The sequence below is a fragment of the Oryx dammah genome, unplaced genomic scaffold (assembly GCF_014754425.2).
Source record: "Oryx dammah isolate SB20612 unplaced genomic scaffold, SCBI_Odam_1.1 HiC_scaffold_29, whole genome shotgun sequence".
NCBI classification, from domain to species: domain Eukaryota; kingdom Metazoa; phylum Chordata; class Mammalia; order Artiodactyla; family Bovidae; genus Oryx; species Oryx dammah.
Window position 1 is genome coordinate 58,013,841 of NW_024070213.1, and position 10,569 is coordinate 58,024,409.

Here is a 10,569-nt window from a genome sequence, read left to right on the forward strand (position 1 = left end):
ACTTAATTTCTAATTTTATATTATTCTAGTTTAATGTTCTGCTCAGAAATAAACAGGAAGCATTTGAGGACTGAGAGATTGAAAAATTCTGGGAACCCAAACTGTCTTAGAGGAAGCAATCGCCTCTGCTTCTGTGACTGGGCTTTTGTTTCTGCCATTCTCCTTGTTTCTCGTCACCCCTCCATCCCCCCAAAACCCTCACTTCTTTACTCAGTCCACACCTGCTGAGGACCCAGCATGCTGTTTTATACTGAGCTGGTGCTTCAAGACAGTTAAAGTAGGCTTGGAAGAAGCTTGCCACCTTAATTACTCTGGGAACAGAGGGAGAGAGGTAGAAAAAAACAAATGCAAACTAATTGAAGGACAAGAAATATATACAGTTGATTCCCCTTATTTGTTGCAATTACGTTTCATAAAGTCACCTCAAGTACTGAATTAGTGAATCCTGGTCCCTGGCTCCCAGGAGAAATACAGTAGGGTCCCGAGAGCCTTGGACCATAACATTTTCATCAGTCAGTCAATAGGTAAGCTTGCTTTATGTGTGTTTTTGTCTAAAGGTACCTGTACTCCTACAAATACCATACAGCTTCATTAACCCTGAACTAACAGCTGACAGCGTGTGAACTGTGCTGAGAAAAGACCTGAGTGAAGCTAACCTATGTACATTGCCTGTGGGGCACATCACAGCTTTCTCATGTATAGGGACACTAGACACCATTCCAGCATGGGCTTGGAGGGCTTTGTTTTAAACAGTGAAATCACCAACAGAATTTATGAAAATGTGAAAAACGTGTCATTAAATAGCCTACGAAACTGACATGTGTTCACAGTATAGCAACAGAAGCAAGAAGGCTAAACTCAACCTCAGCTGCACAACTTGAAATTTCCACAGCTCTGGGCACACATAGATGACCACAAGTGTTGATTTGTGGGTAAAAAATAAATTCTAGTGAGTAGACAAATTCAGAAACATGAAATCTGCCATTAATGAGGGTTGACTGTGTGTGTGTGTAAAACTTGCATTGAGAAAATGTAAGGACCCAAAGAGAAAGGAAAATACTTTGGGAAAATATTCATGGAGGAAGGGGGTGGTGAAGAGAGGTGAGAAAAGGGGATTTTCTAGGAACCGGATGAGGACAGCTAACCACGGTGAAGTGTGTCTAGGAGCCGAGAGGAAGCGGCTTGGAAGGGTGGTGGGAACCAGGTGGAGGAGGAAGTCCACGCCTCAGCTTGAGAAATAATCGAGGCACCTCTGCTGGAGAAGGTGAAAAGCAAGTCAACTATGGGAGCTTACTTGAGTTGCTCAACTCCAAATACTAAGTAAGAGAGCCCTTTCAAAAGAGATGACAAAATAAGAGTTACTTCCTCAAACAGATTTGTAGATGAGAAAAATGTTTAGAAAGAAAGCCTGTGAGGGGATGGGGGAAGGTCTTTGGTCAACACATATATCACCAGCAGGTAGTAATAGCCTGCTCTGTTGGCAAAGCAAGAGAAAATGGGCTCAAAGTCAACCAATAAGAGGCAGAAATACTTTTGAAAGTATGCTTTAGAAAATGCTTTTGAAAACACGACCCTGTAGACACTTGTCAAATCCCACTCATTCTTTAGAACAAAAGGTGGAAGTACCTGTTCTTATGAAATACCACTGGCTACTTTGTCGGAAAAGTATAACTAGACCTGGAATCTCTGAGTCAGGAAAAATTCCAGTAGAGCTGAACTTTGCAATCAGTCACACCTAGAAAAGAAACAGAAGTGAGTGAGGGGACAGTGAAGTATGATTTGATCCAGTACTTGTGATAGCAACCATGGTTCTTGGCCTTCTCCAATCAATAGAAATTGGCTAGAGGCCAGACAAGAAATTCAGGCAAGCATTTCTGGCTGGAGGGGTGGCTTAGCTGGGTTGCCAAGCCCTTAGGTAGTACTGTATGCAGGGGGGACATTCGCAGTACCCATATTTTGTACCCTGCTTTTCAGAAATGTCTTTGTATCTTTTGCTCCAGAATTTGCCTCAACTGTGTGCACAGAGTTAATTTTAATTTCCTATAGTTTCTTTGTATTTTGTAGTTCAAGGAGAGGTATGTACAGGTGCAAGCTTTCCAGCATTGCAGCAAAGGGTCCCAGGTTGCAGCCTGTCTCACTTGCAAAGAAATCTTTTTCTTATAACTGGAAAACACCTTCCCCCATACCTGATCCATGAGTTGAGATCCTGGGTTGCCCCAATGACTGATTTTTGGCTTGGTGCAAGGGTCCCAAAGGAAATTTCTAGAAAAATGCTGTCCAAACTTGAAAGCAGCACATCAAAACTTAGCTATAATGTGTTCACCAGAGACATGTTCTGGAATTGTCCCAAGCAGTATAAGTCCCAGAACTGAAAATAACTCTAATGTGCATCCATAGTAGAATGGATAAGTAAATCATGGTCTGTCCACACATGTCATATCACACAGCAATGAGAACGCACAACAGTGTGGAGGGTCCACAAATATGAGCTGCAGAAGTCAGGCTCAAGAGGACCTCTCCTGCACGTTTCCATTTGGCTCAGTGGTAAGGAATACGAGTGCCAGTACAGGAGATGCAGCTTTGATCCCTGGGTTGGGAAGAGTCCCTGGAGAGGGAAATGGCAACCCACTCCAGTATTCTTGCCTGGGAAATCCCAGGGACAGAGGAGCCTGGCAGTCCCCAGGGTCACAAAAGAGTCAGACACGACTTATCAACTAAACAACAAAAGGAAATATAAAGAGCTCAACAGTAGAAGGAATGAGTTATTGCAATTCAGGCAGCAGTTATCCCTGGGGAGTGAGATTTATAGAGACTGGAAGGGAATTTGACAAGGCATCTGGTGGCGGGGGAGGGGTGAGTGGTCAGGCTCTGTGTCTAATCTAGCTGCTGTTTGCACTGGGTGTGTTCAGTTCCAGTTCAGAGGGTAACATACTTATTTTCTTAATTGAAGTCTAATTGCTTTACAACACTGTGTTAGTTTCTGCTGTACAACAACAAGAACCAACTATATGTGTGCACATATCCCCTCTCTCTTGAGCCTCCCTCTCACCCACCCCATGCCACCTCTCTGGGTCATCACAGAGCATTGAGTTGAGCCCCTTGTGTTATACAGCAGCTCCCTTCTAGCTGTTTATTTTACACCTGAACATATAGTGTATGTACGTCAATGCTACTCAGAGAATAATATACTTACGAGAGGTGTGCTTTTAAGAATGGAAAGTTTGCTTTAAGAAAAGTGTTTTTGAAGTGTTTACCATTAGCAAGAGGGTGGGAAGGGCATTCCCTGTTGCAAGCAAACACTCTGCCTTGTGATATCACAGGACAAGGAAGGGCTCAGAGGGCAGTGAGCCCTTTTTGCTCCAGAGTCAACACACTGAATGCAAGGAGGCCTGGAGCCTCATATGAAACCTCATTCATTCATTCATTTACACAGGTATTTATTCAAACTACACACATGCTCAGAGAGAGAAAATATACCATCTGGGACTTAAGTAAACAGACATTTATACGCAAGGTGGGAGGTGCTGTGCTGGGGGTGACAATAGGGTGTGAAGGGAGTATTGCCTGGAGGGTCCAGGGCTGTCAGCTCCAAGAGGAAGGGTCTTGCCAAGTTTGATTAACTCTGGAGATGAGCTTCCTTGACTTCCAAAGTATCCTTTGAGCCTGTACTATGTACATGAGTCACCTGGGGAATCTTGTGAGATGCAGGTTCTCATCCTGTAGGTGGGAGTCCAGGCTGTTGTGGAGAGGTGGGGTGGTGGCTGAGGTCTGTTGGTGCCGGAACCACTGTGTGAGTTAGGAGGGTGACCAGCAGTGACCCTCCAGCTCCAGCCCAGGCACAGCTTGACAATCTATCTTTTTCAGGCTGGTCCCTCTGAGGGCACACCAGAGAAACAAAAGATGGATCTAGGTGGGAGACCAGCTCCCTGGTGAGGTTCTCCAGACCCTGCCTGCCAGTCAGCCATGTGAGGGCCCTCCTCGGCCCCCCAGGACTCTTCCTCTTTTCCCTCCAGTCTGGGTCTGGGCAGGAGTCTAGGGGAATCTGTTTCCCTTAAGGAACCAATCAATCCTAAAGGAAACCAACCCTGAATATTCACTGGAAGGACTGAAGAAGAAGCACCAATACTTCGGCCACTTGATGCAAAGAACTGACTCAGCAGAAAAGACGATGCTGGGAAAGACTGAGGGAGGAGGAGAAGCAGGCAACAGAGGATGAGATGGTTGGATGGCATCACCAACTCCATGGACATGAGTTTGAGCAAATTCTGGGAGATAGTGAAGGACAGGGAAGCCTGGCGTGCTGCCGTCCATGGGGTCACAAAGAGTCGGGACACAACTGAGCGACTGAACAATAACAATGGAACAGGTGGTTGTGATACCCCTCACACCCTGCCAGTGAGTGAGAAAATCAAGGAAATGATTTCAGCCACCTTTAGCTCCCAAAAGAAGGGCCCTGCCGTGGAGCAATGGAGGTGGGTGGGCTGGAGGGGGAGGGGGTGGGGGTGGGGTAGAGGCCTCCAGCTCCAGGGAGGGCAGAGGTCTCCAGCAAGGTGTATTCAGCACTGCTGAAGCAGAGCAGGCGGAGGTGAGACTGCAGGGCTCCCGTGCTAGGGAGCTTCACAGAAACAGAAGTCACAGAAGGCTATTTCTGGTTCTGTTTGCATATTTGAGTTCTGGTGATAATATAGATATTGAAATATCTACAGATAATCTTTTTTAATAAATAGGTAGTATGTTCACATGTATCAAAATTCAAAGGCTTAGCTGGTTACTTGGGCTTCCCGGGTGGCTTGATGGTAAAGAATCCGGCTGGGTTGTAGGAGACCCGGGTTCAGTCCCTGGGTTGGGAAGATTCCCTGGAGAAGAGAACGGCTACCCACTCCAGTATTCTGCCCTGGAGAATTCCACGGACAGAGGAGCTTGGCAGGCTAGTCCATGGGGTCGCAAAGAGTCAGACACAACTGAGCGACTTTCACTTTAACAGGTTACTTGTTTGAAATATCTACCTCTGACCTCTGTTTTTTCGCCATCTCACTTCCCTTCCTCGTAGCAAACCATGCTATGAGTTTTTTGAGATCCTTCCAGAATACAAGCAAATTTTACCTATATTCTCCTTCCCCTTTTATATAAAAAGAGGCAGTCATCCATAATCTTATTCTGTCAGACTCCCTGACCACTCCCAACCCCTTATCTTTTCAGCTATGAACTTTGATTTCAACTACCCATGGCTCCCCAGGAACTCCCGTCCTCTGTCTCTGCCTCTTCGTGGCCTCTCACACCTCTTGTGTCTGTTCCTTGCTCAGTCTTCTCTAAACCACACCTAGGCCACATCTACCAAATAGTAGAGAGCATCTAGAGCAAACATTGATGGGAACTTGAAGGCTTTGAAACAGGGTAGTGAGATGATTAGAAAAAATGTTGCAGGAGAAAACACAAGAGAGAAGGAAGAAAGCCTATCTTGATCACTGTTTTCAAACTTATGTAATAGCTCAAAATAAGTGGTAACAAATGGATAGACAAGGGTAAGTGTCTGGGGCAAAACTGAAAAACTCATCCAACTGAAACAAGGTGTCTTGGTAAAGACTGAATTCCCAGGAGATGACAGAAAACCCAAAATAACTGTTGAAGCAGAATTTTATTTCTCTTTCAGGGAAAAGAATCTAGCCCACAGGGGCCTTCCATGATCACCAGACAACTGGTTACTTAGAGCCCACACTTCCAACTCCGTCTATACTGCAGTTCCACCACCTTCAAGAATGGTTCCAACCTCATGAAACAATATGACAGAGTGCCAGACAAGTCTGCATTCCACATAACAGAATTTAAAGAGTGTTTTTTTTTTTTTTAAGTCTTTGTTAAGGACACTTTCTTAAAGTCATAATTAACAATTCTGCCAGAACTTAGTTACATGGCCATGATTTCAAAGACGGCTAGAAAATGCAGTCTTCTGAGAGTCCATGTGTCCAGCTAAAAATTGAGGGTTTTACCACTTAAAGATGAAAAGAAATATATATATTGGGGAATAGTTAATGTTCTCTATGTGTCAGATGTATAATCTTGAGAGGAAAGAAGCAAGTCAAACTGTTAAGGAGTATGTGCAGCATTGAATTAACTTTGAGAATTCTCTACTCCCAGAATTTTTCTTTCCAATACTTTGGCCACCTGATGCAAAGAGCCGATTCATTGGAAAAGACCTTGATGCTGGGAAAGATTGAGGGCAAGAGAAGAGGGTGGCAGAGGATGAGATGGTTAGATAGCATCACTGACTCAGCAGACGTGAGTTTGAGCAAACTCAGGGAGAGAGTGAAGGACAGGGAAGCCTGGCGTGTTGTAGTTCATGTGGTCCCAATTTAGTGACTAAACAACAACAACCAGGTAGAGTCATAGAGCAGTAGAGCTGAAATACCTACTGTTGGTAATGCTCTGTAAATATGTGTGCATTTCTTTTCATAGAACTTTACGTAAATCATCTTTTTCATCCTTAGTAAAATCTCCTTTTGATGGGAGTTTGGGATTAGCAGAGGCAAACTATTATATGTAAGATGGATAAACAACAAAGTCCTACTGTTTAGCACAGGGAACTATATCCAATATCTTGTGACAAATCATAATGGAAAAGAATATGAAAAATATATATATACACATATATACATATATATATGTGTGTGTGTATACATACACTTTGCTGTACAGAAGAAATTAACACAACATTGTTAATCAACTGTCAGTTCAGTTCAGTTGCTCAGTCGTGTCCAACTCTGTGGCACGCCAGGCCTCCCTGTCCATCACCAACTCCCAGAGTTTACCCAAACTCATGTCCATTGAGTCGGTGATGCTATCCAACCATCTCATTCTCTGTCGTCCCCTTCTCCTCCTGTCCTCAATCTCTCCCAGCATCAGGGTCTTTTCAAATGAGTCAGCTCTCTGCATCAGGTGGCCAAAATATTGGAGTTTCAGCTTCAATGTCAGTCCTTCCAATGAACACCCAGGACTGATCTCTTTTAGGATGGACTGGTTGGATCTCCTTGCAGACTAAGGGACTCTTAAGAGTCTTCTCCAATACTACAGTTCAAAAGCATCAATTCTTTGGTGCTCAGCTTTCTTTATAGTCCAACTCTCACATCCATACATGACTACTGGAAAAAACATAGCCTTGACTAGATGGACCTTTGTTGGCAAAGTAATGTCTCTGCTTTTTAATATACTGTCTAGGTTGGTCATAACTTTCCTTCCAAGGAGTAAGTGTCTTTAAATTTCATGGCTGCAATCACCATCTGCAGTGATTTTGGAGCCCCCCCAAATAAAGTCTGACACTGTTTCCACTGTTTCCCCATCTATTTGCCATGAAGTGATGGGACCAGATGACTTCAATAAAATTAAAAAATATAAAATTAGGACTTCCCTGGTGGTTCAGGGGTTAAGAATCTGCCTTGCAATGTAAGCGATACTGATACAATCCCTGATCTGGGAAGACCCCACATGCTGCAGAGCAACTAAGCCCAGGTGCCACAACTATTGAGCCTGTGCTCTAGAGCCTGAAAGCCACACTACTAAAGTCTCCTTGCTTAGAGCCTGTGCTCTGCAACAAGAGAAGCCACCACAATGAGAAGCCTGGACACTGCAACGAACAGCAGCCCCTGCTCACTGCAACTAGAGAAAGCTTGCATGCAGCAACAAACACCTCCCACAGTCAAAAAATAAAATAAACCTTAAAAAAATAATATATATATATATAATGTAAATCTCCTGTTGCATATACACCCTGATAGTATCCTCATTTTAGAAAAGCAATGGAAAGCTTCATTTAAAAAACTCAATCCACCGTTAGATATGAATGACAGACACTCCTATTTGTGAATTGCTATTATTGTACACTTTATATTTAGGTGTCCGTGGGTATCATAGAAAACAAGTATATTTGTCTTTTGATTAATCTATTAATCTGTTTGAGGGATTCATATGTGGTTGTCTGTGGATATCTCTTCTTGAACACAGAGGCATAAACTCTGTGCGTTCCTGGTGATTAATAATGGAAGATGATGATATTGACATTTTCTTAGTAAAATAAACTATCCTTTCTCCACTAGGAAGATAATTTGATTGTATATTCTTTTGCTAAATCAATTCTAGTGCATTGTATTTGTTACCCTAGATTTGGTGACACCAGGAACACTTTTTAGGCCTCAAAATGCATTTGCAAATGCCAATCATGTCATGGATTCTTAGGCTCTATGGAGTTAGGATTTATGCATGTGTAAGGTATTGGATTTCATAGTTTGAGAGGTTTCATTTTGTCCTCCTTTGGCTTGCAGGGGCCAACACAAGGATACCCTACTGAATGGCCTCTCTATCTGTGGCTGGGGCCAAATTTAATTGCTAGATCACTTTGATACAGATCAGAGAGATGTAGTGCTCTCCAACTGCTCAATTCAGCTTCTCTAGAAATCCTTTCACCTTTAATCATGTTAAAGTTTCCCTCTCTCTAAAGACAAAACGTTTTCTCAGCACCATACTCCTCCCTATTCCTCATTTTTCTTCCCTTCTCACATTGGCCACAGGTCTTGAGAGAGCAGCCTCTGTTCTATTTCCCCTCTACATGTTTTATTGCTCAGTTGCTGCTGTCATCCACCTTCAACTAAACCACAAACGTCAACAAAACCACCATCTTCCCACCTCCATCCCATTGCCAAATTCAAGGAAGACTTTTTACTTCTATTGTAATGGCCCTCTAGGCTGTATTTGACATTGCTGGTTGGCTCTTTTTAGTTTATTTCATGAGTTCCTTTTACTCTAGCACCACCATCTCCCACCTTTCAAAAAATGCAACTTTATTGAAGTATAATTGACAAATAAAATGTTAAGATATTGAAAGTGTGCGCGTGGTGATTTGGTATACATATACACCGTGAAAGGATTCCTCCCATCCTCTAGATTTTTTTCTTAAATTCTGGCATGCTCCAAGCTTCCCAGCTGTTTTCACTGCTCTTTTTGCACATGATCCCTGGGCTGAGTTTACTCACTGTCAGAGTTTCAGTCATCACGTGATGATACTCTCATATCTACTTGAACCTTCCCCAGCATATTTCAAAGATGCCTCCACTCTGACTCCCATACACTCTCAAACTCCATTTGTCCCAAGTTAAACTTAGATCTTTCCCACTTAAGTCTGTCCTCTTCACATAGTCTCTACTTCTGGTTAATGACTACCCAACCACTGAAACCTAGACTCTGACAAATCATCTTAGGCTCCTTCTTAATGTGACACCGCTTATCTCTTAAGTATTCCTTCCATTCTTTCCTCTCCATCTCTACTTATTAGATACCTATGTCAGGCCCCCAGCATCTTCTTCCTGGACTATTTATTTTAGCAGTGGAAGTGACGTGAAAGTCACTCAGTGGTGTTCCACTTTTTGTGATCCCATGGACTGTAGCCCCCCAGGTTCCTTTGTCCATTGAATTCTCCAGGCAAGAGTACTAGAGTGGGTTGCCATGCCCTTCTCCAGGGGATCTTCCCAACTCCGGGAATGAACCCAGGTCTCCCACATTGCAGGCGGATTCTTTACCATCTGAGTCACCAAGGAAACCTGGCAGTTTCCAAATCCCTGACTCTGGTTTTGATACCTCATACCCATTTTCTGGGGCTTCCCTGGTGGCTCTGACTGTAAGGACTCTACCTGAAATGCAGGAAGTCCAGGTTCAATCCCTGGGTAGGGAAGCTCCCCTGGCGAAAGGCATGGCAACCCACTCCAGTATTCTTACCTGGACAATCCCATGGACAGAAGAGTCTGAGGGGCTACAGTCCACGGGGTCGTAAAGAGTCAGATAGGAGACTAACACACACACAGTCATTCTCTGAATGCTACCAGTGTTCCTTTAATAACATGAGTCTGACCATCTCATTCCCTTGCTTAAAATTCTTCTGTGAGTACTCCATTCACGCATTCAAGATTAAAGGTCCAGCTGTTCAAAGTCCTTCGAGACACATTCTTCTCCAATTTTCCCAGTTTCAACTCTGAGGTTTCATTTTTTAGGCAAGTCATCCTTCAACCCCTCCTCACATCCAGTATGCCCCAGTTCTGCATCCCCCATGCACCCGCTGCACACTTTTATAATAGAATTCTCTCACTACAGTATACTGAGGTAATCGTTCTAAGTTTCTAAGATGAGAATGTGGTTTATTTTCGTTTTGATCTCCCAGTTCAGTTCAGTTCAGTCGCTCAGTCGTGTCCGACTCTTTGAGACCCCATGAATCGCAGCACGCCAGGCTTCCCTGTCCATCACCAACTCCCTGGAAATGTACATATGGGGTTGCCGACATGGAAACAGACACAAAATGGTTTTAAAATATAAACCTTGATGTTGACTCTCTTTCACAGTAGCCTTTGAAATGCTTGCATGAACCCTGCAAGGAAAAAAAAAAACTTCAATGCCTCCCCGTCGGGGAATCGAACCCCGGTCTCCCGCGTGACAGGCGGGGATACTCACCACTATACTAACGAGGAATTGCACAAGAAAGCTTGCTCTGACACTTCCCTTATCTCTTTTTACCCCGCCCCTCTCATGACCCAC

At 43.7% G+C, this 10,569-nt stretch overlaps 1 non-coding gene across 1 annotated transcript; it reads right to left on the reverse strand.

Moving 5' to 3' along the window:
- Positions 1 to 10,430: 10,430 nt before the first annotated feature.
- TRNAD-GUC lies at positions 10,431 to 10,502 on the reverse strand. The gene has a single exon. It is a non-coding gene; the product is annotated as a tRNA-Asp (tRNA).
- Positions 10,503 to 10,569: the final 67 nt, after the last annotated feature.